Source organism: Littorina saxatilis, linkage group LG14 (genome assembly GCF_037325665.1).
Source record: "Littorina saxatilis isolate snail1 linkage group LG14, US_GU_Lsax_2.0, whole genome shotgun sequence".
Classification (NCBI taxonomy): Eukaryota; Metazoa; Mollusca; class Gastropoda; order Littorinimorpha; family Littorinidae; genus Littorina; species Littorina saxatilis.
The window spans coordinates 1,402,254-1,413,480 of record NC_090258.1 but is presented as its reverse complement, the minus strand read 5'-3'; the positions used below and the strand labels follow the sequence as shown (position 1 = coordinate 1,413,480).

At 42.6% G+C, this 11,227-nt stretch overlaps 1 long non-coding RNA gene across 1 annotated transcript; it reads left to right on the top strand.

Annotated features, from left to right (window-relative positions):
• The first annotated feature begins 214 nt into the window (after positions 1-214).
• On the top strand, positions 215-3,114 carry LOC138946853 (uncharacterized). The gene is made up of 4 exons (XR_011449438.1): positions 215-583; positions 1,062-1,161; positions 1,993-2,130; positions 2,885-3,114. It is a non-coding gene; the product is annotated as an uncharacterized lncRNA (long non-coding RNA).
• The last annotated feature ends 8,113 nt before the right edge of the window (positions 3,115-11,227 follow it).

The window sequence follows — 11,227 nt, the reverse complement described above, 5'->3', positions numbered from 1 at the left end:
ACACACACGGACAGACGTGCAGCATTCAGCAATCCAAGGATCATTTTAAAGGACTGAGAATGCATTTCACAAAATGGTACCCAGCTGTGGATCATAACGTATATCTGTATGAAACTTTGATGGGAGAGAGGGAGGAGGGGGAGAGAGGGAGAGAGAGAGAGGGGGAGGGAGAGAGACAGACAGAGGGAGGGCTCGGGGGGGGGGGGGGGGGGTTAAAGTGTGTCTAAACCCTGCAAGTACAGGTTTGAGTGTGTGTAGAGGGGTTCCAGTTACGACATTTTTCTGCACTTTAACCGCTCTGCGCTCAGCCGTTCGCCAACTGGCATGCGTACTAAATTTGCTCATCCGGACTTTGCCGAGAAAACCCGAGAACTCCCGACGCGCCAGCCAAGTGCCTGTGACGTAGACATGGGAAGAGAGCACAATGGACGACAGTCAGTCGTGGCGCACAAAACGTGGTGAACCACAATCGTGTTGTACCATATATGTTTGAACCTCGGGCACGAGAAAATGAAAGGAACGTGGAGGAAAATCATCTTTCTGACAACAGCAGCATGATTAATCGCCTTGGGAACACAGACTGGTGAGTAACGAAGTCACGTTTTATTTTGGGTACAAGCAACCGAGAAAAGGACATTCTGACAGGATGTGTCAAGCTTGGAGTCTAGATCTAGATCTGAACTGTGACATGAGTACCGTTTGTGTGGGTGTTTGTGCACTAGGCTATGCTAACTTGGTTTTTCAGTCTGTCTCCAGAGCTAGTGTCTATTTTGGACATGACCTGGTTATATGCAAGAAATTCACTAGGCCTCCAGAATGAACATTTTCTCCAGAATGAACATTTTATAGAAGCAAACTCACGAAGATCGACACGCACGAGCTTTTGACGAAGGCGAATCTGGCAGTCCCTAGTGTTTACATTTTGAGTTGGCAAGTTACATTTTTAGAACTAATGTTATTATTTCTTTCTGATGAAATCTAAGAATACTTCCAACATGTGTGCATTCGCAACACTCGGCGGAAGGATAGAAACGAGTGAAGATTGTTTGTGATACTTTCAGGTCTGAATGTGCCAACTGTGTGGAGATGGAGAAAGTGGAGGAATGCAACTGCTGCACAGAGTCTACTAAAATTATGAAGAAGCTGAACTGTCCCAGGCAGGTATGTATTACTTTTTACTTGGCATTAGTTAAATTACTTTTTTTTTCAATGAAAAGAGCAAAGGAAAAGTGTGACTATTTTGCAACAATGATGCAGAGGTTATTCATTACTATAAATAGTCTGTAAAGCCTTAACTTCATAATGTCTGTTAGAAGTTTAGTTCTTACACTGCTCCCATGGGGTCGCCTTCACGCGGCGGGAGTGTTTCCACTAAGCTTCCCCACCCCTTTACTTCTCTTCTTTTGTCTTATTTCTGCCTTACCAGTCCTTTCACCTATATTTCCTTCCAAGAAAACTCTCCCTACTATTCCCTGCAGTTTTCCGATTCCTTTCTTGTTGTCTTATTTCTACCTGACTGGATCCATCACCTTTATTTCACTTACCAAAAGTCTTCTTTTCCACATCCTTATTTCTCTGCCCCCCGCATGTCGTAAGAGGCGACTAGCGGATTCTGTTTCTCCTTTTACCCTTGTTAAGTGTTTCTTGTATAGAATATAGTCAATGTTTGTAAAGATTTTAGTCAAGCAGTACGTAAGAAATGTTAAGTCCTTTGTACTGGAAACTTGCATTCTCCCAGTAAGGTCATATATTGTACTACGTTGCAAGCCCCTGGAACAATTTTTTGATTCGTGCTTTTGTGAACAAGAAACAATTAACAAGTGGCTCTATCCCATCTCCCCCCTTTCCCCTATCCCATCTCCCCCCTTTCCCCGTCGCGATATAACCTTGAATGGTTGAAAACGACGTTAAACACCAAATAAAGAAAGACAGAAGTTCTTACACTAATTTCATAGTTAACCATAAGTTATAACAATACTGTTATGTTTGCAGACCTCCCGAAAAAATTGGCATTACATTCATCACGCAGCTCCCATAATTTGAAAGCGTCTGCCTAAACACGGATATGCTGGAGACGGCATATTACCAGTACCGGGAGGAGCATGGGTTTTTACAGGCTACTCTTAAGGAGTAAGTGACACACCTATCTTTCTTTACCAAGCATGTGCTTGTCACATCATCGTGATGTGTTGGCAGATACTTCTAGGTCTGTTCCACATGACAAATGTACCCCGTACACCCATCCATTCACACACCTGAAGAAGAAGGTGACAGAAGATTTTTTTTAATTTGCAGGTTTAAAGCAATCCTTGTTTTTCATGTCTTAAAAACTCTTTCTTCTCACAAAGTTGAAAGTTGGTCCATTAAAAAAACCCATTAAATTAAAAGATAAGACATACAAGTGCACACATAGTATTTCCTCTTCTTGTCGATCACGCGATGTGTTTGACATGGTATGATGCATATAATATATTATATACAAACCAGTAAATATTATTTTGTTATCCTCGGATCTCTCCACACTGAAGTCCAGAAGTGAATAATAGATTCATAGTTTATACACTTTGTGTGAAACAAGATCAACATAATGCTGGAAAGAAACACATTTTGGAAAGTACATTTTAAACATAAGTAACTAGGTAAAATGAAAGATTTACATGGATCTTGTCATACTGTCACACACACACACACACACACACACACACACACACACACACACACACACACACACACACACACACAGCCAGCCAGCCATGAAACAAGCCATTCTATCAATTCACGAAAAATAAGTGTTCTTCCCCCCACTTTCCACACCTTTTGTAGGAACACCCTGCCGGACTATGCAACACACACTTATGTCACAGATTTTGTGATTATTTTTCAGGAAGTACCGCTACATAGGATTCTGACAGCTTGTGAGGTGGTGCCATGGTGTGCTAGGGAGGAAAATCAGGATACCTTTACCTTCATGTGGAGTACGGGCCATCAGATATGCATTTCCGTCTGATGTACTACAGAGGTTTTGAGTGGTCTGAGCTTGAATGAAAATGGTAACATGAAAATGTATTTATAATCTAATGCATCACTTATGAAATAAAAGAGTAAAATCTGTAATGCCTTGCAAGTGCATTTTGTTCAGTATTGTCGTTGGTGTCGACATCAGCGGGGAAAAGTGGGATCAGTTTGGTTATCTTGTACTGTATGGTGCTGCAGCTTCTTATCGGTATGGGAGGGGGGGGGGGGGGTTGATATGCAGCGGCCCAAAAGTCAGGTTTGTCACAAAATTCCTCTGGGAAGGAAGCTTCAAAGGCACCTGGATCCTTTGTCAGCTTCTCAAACAGACGTTGAAGCAATCTTGACACGTGACCTGTAAATGTAACAGTGGATAGCTCAGGATGAGATAGTCGTAAAAAGGCATTATTAGCACGGAACCAAGTACAGCTTTTATGCTTGCAAAAATGCATTTTAGGAAGAATGCTGCAGTTCTAGCGAATACCCAACTGAACAAAATTAAATGTAATATTTCTCTCTCTGTCTTTTCCCTCTTCAGTTGTGTGTGTGAGTGTGTGTTTGGGTAAATTGCCAGAATTCCGGAGTATAAGAAAAGAAGAGGATTTTCATTTGTGTGTGTGTCTGCTAAAAACCAGCAGTCAGTAATTACCCTGCATGTAACTTACCATAAGCTCGTGGCCCTTTGCACTTCCTCACACTGTACTCTCCTTTCTTTCCTTTTGGGAATGTGATGGACAACGTCGGGATTTCCTTCCTCATCAAGCGCATCACCCCTGTCCCCATTTTCATTGTAATGCAGAGTGGCAAGGAACAGCCTGAAAACAGGATACAAATTTAAATGCACCGAATTAATGACTCTCACTCTCAGTCATAATTCCACGCTTTACTAAATATTAGACAGATACCTCATTCAAAATCACTCTGCACCCCTCCCCCCCTCCATGTGTATTTATTGTATAATTCTCATTAATAGATCTTATCCAAAAAAAAGCATAACTGAATGTGTAAATTGTAATATTGTTTGTTCATCTATTAGTTGCCTCCCTTCAAATTTATTTTTGAACAATTCCGAGAATACAATTTTAACTATATTCCTTATTTTCAATTTTTTTTTTTAAAGGATATCACTATGCAATGTCATTAACAATTGCATCAAAATTATCTCCCTTGATCTCTCTTGCACAAGACATTTGTTTCAACTACATGTACCGTAAAATCCCTAGCATAAGCCCACCCCCCCTGTGCACAGATTTAGGGCAAAATTGGGGGGTGGGCGTTTGCTAGGGATAGACCCCTTTGCACAAAGTAAGTTTTGTGCTCAACCGTGTAATTGAGTGAATACAAACTCAGAAAGCATGTAAGTTAGGTCGTGTGAGTGGAAGTGAAGGAAAAAAGAAAAAAAAGGACTTTGAGGCAAAGAAGGCCAGCCATGAGAGAGAGAGAGAGAGAGAGAGAGAGAGAGAGAGAGAGAGAGAGAGAGAGAGAGAGAGAGAGAGAAAAGGACTGGCTCTTCTGAAAACAACACGAGCATAGTCATTCATATAAATTTATGAGTAAAAAGAAAATCGCCAGACCTTTGCAAGGACAAACAATAACAACACAATTCCGGGAAAAAGAAACTTGATGAAATGTCGAAATGTCAACACCAATGAAGCCCTTTCTTTCTGTACAGGGAAGAAATTACACGATCGTCTTTGGAAATGAAACGTTAACTGAACTTGGATTTTGTCTTCAAAAGGCCCAATCTTTCTGAGAAAGAAAAACCCACAAACTTAGGAAAAAAAAGAGAAGAGAAACTCGAAAAAACATGAACGATGGGTGGGAGTGAGGAGAGGGGACAAAGAATAAGAAAAAAGGAAAGAAACACGAAAAGGTAAAGAAGGGGAAAAAGATGACTTTTAGAACAGTCTGCACAAATCCTGGTGAAAGTGAGTCTCTTTGAAAAAATCAGGGTGGGCGTTTGCTAGGTAGTTATCCCTGTGCACAACTTTTGGCCCAAAGTGGGGGGTGGGCGTTTGCTAGATGGTGGGCTTATGCTAGGGATTTTACGGTACATGTATTTGTTTGTTAGATTTGGGAGATTTTACAGGAATGAATCTAATAATCAATGACCTAGATATTTCTACATTGTAAAAAAAAATCTGCTGGAGGTATGATGTGTGTTTATGTGTGTTTTGAGTGTGATTGTGTGTGTGTGTATATATATGTGAATGTGACTGTTTGCGTGTGAATGTGTGTGTGTGTGTGTGTGTGTGTCCCCGTCCGTCTATGTGTCAATCTGGATCAAAGTGTATGTGCATGTCTATGCGTATGTGTGGTGTATGTGTCTGTCCGTCTGTCTCTGTGATTCTGGATCAAAGAAAGTGTATATGCATGTCTATGGGTGTGGTTGTCTGTGTCTGTGTCTGTTTGTGTGTGTGTCTTCTGTGTGTATCTCTTCGTTATTATTTTATTGGCAAGACAGAGAGAGAAATCAGAAATCCGAATTTTTGAGAGTCTCAGTCTCCCTCCTACACATATTCACACGGACACACATACCTTACATAAACGATGGAGATGCAAGTAGCAACGCACTACGTCTGCCGTTAAATTTAATCATGCACCGCCAACAGAAACATAACGATCACTTGCCTTCATCACTTTTCTTTTCCGTCGACTTTGAGTCTTTCTCCGGTTCGACACTTCTTCGTCAGCCGTCTCAACTGTCTTTTATGCAGCATTCAAATTCTTCTTTACATTGATAAACGTTAGTGGGATCCCTGACGGGACAGAATCCTCCAACAACCTCCGACTCGGACGATAACCGAGTTCGGATTCGAACAAGGGAGCTGTGAACTGTTCTGCAAATGCATCATCTGCAAAATGGTGTCCACTCGTTGGTTGTGAATAAACCGTTTCCACAAAGTCAATCCAAGCTTTCCTTCTGTGAAAGACTTGAGGGAACCCGTGAGTAAGCTTACTTATTCCCGGCATGTTTGCATGGATAGTATTGCAACCATAAACGACGCAGAAACGATCTACTCATGCTGACTCGTGTTTGCAGAAAGTTAGATCTAGATCCATGGAGAGGGCGCTGCTTCCGCTCCCACTCCCATTCCCATCTCTACGTCATCTGCCGACGTTTCTATTTTTAGCATCATCGTCTTGTTTCAGCTGAAGGCTGGCAGGTGCGAGCTTTTACGGACTTTTCCCACTCGCTGCGTCTGCTCCTCGCATCTTCGGGCCTTTGAAGGGGTGGGAATGGAATGCATCTGGGTGTATGTTTGCGTTGGTAATAAGGGTTTTGGGTTGAAAAATGGGGTTTAGATACACTTTAAAGAGGGGGCCCCTGGGGCCAGTTTCACAAACCAGAAACACAGTCGACCAACTGCAGTTGTCCGAGAGAACCACAGTAATCCGACGTTATCGGGTTTGACGAAAAAAATTTCAGTCGGCCGACTGCGGGTCGTCTCACCAGGGGCCAGTTTCATAAGATAGCAGTGAACCGACTGACAGTCGATCGACTGCCCAGTCGATGGACTGTGGTTGATCGCCGGGTCACCGAAAAGCGCGTTTCATGAGCGAATCACCGTCACCCGCGGACAACCGCAGTCGACCGACTGTACAGTAATTCGAATGGCCAAGTCGAGGGCTAAATTTAGCAACATTACCACTTCCGTTTGCTCATTCGCACGTGAAAATGACCGATTTCGAAGAAAAAGCAAGTCTCGGCCCGCTCAAAATAACAATGACCGAGACTTTCAGTAATTCCTTCGCGTGACGTCTAACCCTCTTACGCCATAATGTGACGTCTTCAAGACATAACCCTGACTTGTCTCCTGGATTACTGCGTCATGATAGATCATTTCGAAGAACAATCACAAGGTTTGGCTCACAATCCAAAAACGTGTGAGCATTCTGCCATTGACTGTGCGGATAATTACATTTATTTTCGGTTTACCGCAGTAAGCCGAACACAGTGTTGGGGGGGAGAGCGATCACCGTGTTTGGCCGACTTCCGGTGAGACGACCCGCAGTCGGCCGACTGAAATTTTTTTCGTGAAACCCGATAACGTCGGATTACTGTGGTTCTCTCGGAAAACTGCAGTTGGTCGACTGTGTTTCTGGCTTATGAAACTGGCCCCTGAAGTCGGCCAAACACAGTGATGCTCTCCCCCCAACGCTGTGTTCGGCCACAGGCGGAAGGTATCGTTCACTGGACCACTACTTCCATAGAAAGACTACAAGGTTTGTCACTCAGCTTTTTTTTGTAGTCTTTCTATGGAAGTAGTGGTCCAGTGAACGATACCTTCCGCCTGTGGTTCGGCTTACTGCGGAAAACCGAAAATAAATGTAATTATCCGCACAGTCAATGGCAGAATGCTCACACTTTTTTGGATTGTGAGCCAAACCTTGTGATTGTTCTTCGAAATGTATCTATCATGACGCAGTAATCCAGGAGACAAGTCAGGGTTATGTCTTGAAGACGTCACATTATGGCGTAAGAGGGTTAGACGCCACGCGAAGGAATTACTGAAAGTCTCGGTCATTGTTATTTTGAGCGGGCCGAGACTTGTTTTTTTTTCGAAATCGGCCATTTCCACGTGCGAATGAGCAAACGGAAGTGGTAATGTTGCTAAATTTAGCCCTCGACTTGGCCATTCGGATTTTAATTACTGTACAGTCGGTTGTCCGCGGGTGACGGTGATTCGCTCATGAAACGCGCTTTTCGGTGACACGGCGATCAACCACAGTTCATCGACTGGGCAGTCGATCGACTGACGACTGTCAGTCGGTTCATGGCTATCTTATGAAACTGGCCCCTGGGCCAGAGTCACCGACCAGAGACCCGGGGTACTGTTACGTTTAGCAGAACAGGGTTGGAACATGTCTAGATTTTCAGAATCCTAACTGTAATGTAGGGGAAGGGCCTCTAATATGGACCACCTTTTGTTTATTGCTGATAACTAGCTTGTTTTCTTGCGAAGAAGTTTCCTTTTGTGGTTGGTAGTCCTTCTCTCTTAGTTTAACAGTTAGGCCTAATTAGAGTGAAATAGCTTTGATAGACCTTCAGCAAAAATTAAATACAGAAAAAATCACAAATGGTCCATATTAGGAGCCTGGGCGCCCAATATGGACCAGTGAAAAGGCCTTCACGAATCACTGTTAAAAAAACCCTATACTTCAAAATAACATGATACAACTTAGTGTGCAAGTCAGACTAATTTAAATATGCTTTAGATTTAGCTGCTTCGGGTTGATGAGAGCATTATTTGAAGCACACCAGGAAACTGAAGAAGCTTATCAAAAACAGAGTGAAAATAAGTGAAATTATCAACTTCCACCAAAAAAATAATATTTGTTATTATTTTTTTAAATCTCGAGGGCTAGTTATAGGTTATTTTCAGCAAGCTTCTTGATGAATGAACTGAAATTGCCTTTAGTTTTTATTTTCTTCGATTTGTTGAAGGTGGTCCATATTAGGGGACTCACACATACTCTGACTAAGTTTGAGGTTTTGCTATTTTTTTTTTGTGCAGTAGAACCTCGGGGTACACACTGTTAAAATGTAACAAAATTGCTATCTTAGCTGTCATATATAGCAATTTTTGTGTTATGAAAGCTCTGGCTGTGGACAAAAACGAGCCCGTTTTAGGCGGCAAATTTAGATTGAACGCTGCCAAAAGTGAAAACAAGTCGCGTAAGGCGAAATTACGACATTTAGTCAAGCTGTGGAACTCACAGAATGAAACTGAACGTAGTCCGCCGCAAGTGCAAAAGGCAGTGAAAGTGACGAGCCTGTTTGGCGCTGTAGCGGTTGCGCTGTGCTTCATAGCACGCTTTACTGTACCTCTCTTCGTTTTAACTTTCTGAGCGTGTTTTAATCCAAACATATCATATCTATATGTTTTTTGAATCAGGAACCGACAAGGAATAAGATGAAATAGTTTTTAAAACGATTTCGGAAATTTAATTTTAATCATAATTTTTATATTTTTAATTTTCAGAGCTTGTTTTTAATCCCAATATAACATATGTATATGTTTTTGGAATCAGAAAATGATGAAGAATAAGATGAACGTAAATTTGGATCGTTTCATAATTTTTTATTTTTTTTTATACAATTTTTCGATTTTTAATGACCAAAGTCATTAATTAATTTTTAAGCCACCAAGCTGAAATGCAATACCGAAGTCCGGGCTTCGTCGAAGATTACTTGACCAAAATTTCAACCAATTTGGTTGAAAAATGAGAGCGTGACAGTGCCGCCTCAACTTTCACGAAAAGCCGGATATGACGTCATCAAAGACATTTATGGAAAAAATGAAAAAAACGTCTGGGGATTTCATACCCAGGAACTCTCATGTCAAATTTCATAAAGATCGGTCCAGTAGTTTTCTCTGAATCGCTATACACACACACACACAGACACACATACACCATATGACCCTCGTCTCGATTCCCCCCTCTACGTTAATACATTTAGTCAAAACTTGACTAAATGTAATAAAACGAATGAAATTGTTTTGAGCGCTCTAGCGCCGTTAGTTTGTCAGAACAGGAGGTGGTCCATATTAGGAGCCGGTCCATATTAGGAGCCTTTCCCCTACTGTTGTAGGCTTCATGTGATCTTGTATGAGGGTCCCTCAATGCGTGTGACAAAATGGCATCAAGCTGTGGAGAACACCCCTAAGTTATGAAACCTCGTATGGGAAATCTTTAATATGGTATCCTTGGACGTTTGCTTACACCCCCCCTCCCCACACACACACACCCACCAACACCACACACACACACACCCACACATATACATACGCGCAGACACGGACGCATGCGCGTTGATCTACACTAATACACACCCATCACCCCCCCACACACACACACACACACACACGCACAAACACACACAAGTTATCGAACAACCCAATCAACATGCACACACACACACACACACACACACACACTCGCAAACACACACTTACTCACGAAACACGAAACACGGACGCTAGCACGCAGCCCCCCCCCCCCCCCCCCTGGCCATCCAATGTACCTCTCAGAGAAAAAAAAATGTGGACTTTGGACCCCTGCCCTCAGTTGGAACCCCCCCCCCCCCCCCCCTCAAACGAACTTGGTCCGGCCCTGGCACGTTTACTTTGCAAGCAGCGCGTTGAATCTGCCTTAGAACGGATGAGCAATCACAATTTCTTCAAATGAGAACAGTTCACTTACCGTACGCACAAAACTAGGCAAGAGTCAAAGTCCCAACGATCTATATTAAATTTTAGCAAACGGCAGTAACGTGGCTAAACGTCCGTGATCACCAATATCCAAAAGTCTGAAAACACCCATCAGAGAAGTCGTCTGCTCTCGTCTTGGCCGGAAACGCGAAGTGCACGAGAAATGTGATTTGAGAGGTTTCTGTTGTTGGTCACACTCGATTGTGAGTCTTCTGTTTTTAAGCGAACCCACACGACGTCACCTACGATCGTTCGCTTTTGGGTCGCACTTTCCGAATAGTTTCAACAGTTCAGATCGAAGTAACTTTCTGATAATCATGTGTTCATATTGCTAGTCTAAAAGACCCGAAGGGGGATTTGGGGTTTGTGATTGACTAGTTTCACATTTCTAGATCTCTCTCTCTCTCTCTCTCTCTCTCTCTCTCTCTCTCTCTCTCTCTCTCTCTCTCTCTCTCTCTCTCTCTCTCTCTCTCTCTAACACACACACACACACACACGCACGCACGCACGTACGCACGCGCGCACACACACACACACACACACACACACACACACACACACACACACACACACACACAGTTGCTTTGTCTGTTCCTGTTTCAAAAAGTAAGACTTAGTTGTTATCTAATAAAACAGAAAAAAATGGAAGGGCGCTGGTTCTGAGCGACGCTTCGTTCTCGAGATAGGTGTGACCACATAACGTCATTTATACTTTCGTCATCGAAGATCTTTCGTATTTCAATCAGTGTCATTTCCCAGTTCTGTGTTTTGCGGTCGTTTTGACTGACTTGACAAGTTGAGAAAACCAATGACATTTCATTTTTGCGAAGCAATTGAATATGAAAAGAAAAGAAAGCGTGCAGAAGTATGTTTGGGTCCTGCAAGACTTTATGACCAACGATTTCTCCCTTGGAAGAAAATGAAGATATCTGCTTTTCGTCTGCTTCGAAGGAAGGGAGATTTTACAGCGCACACGGTAAATTGCAAGTCGTATTGGA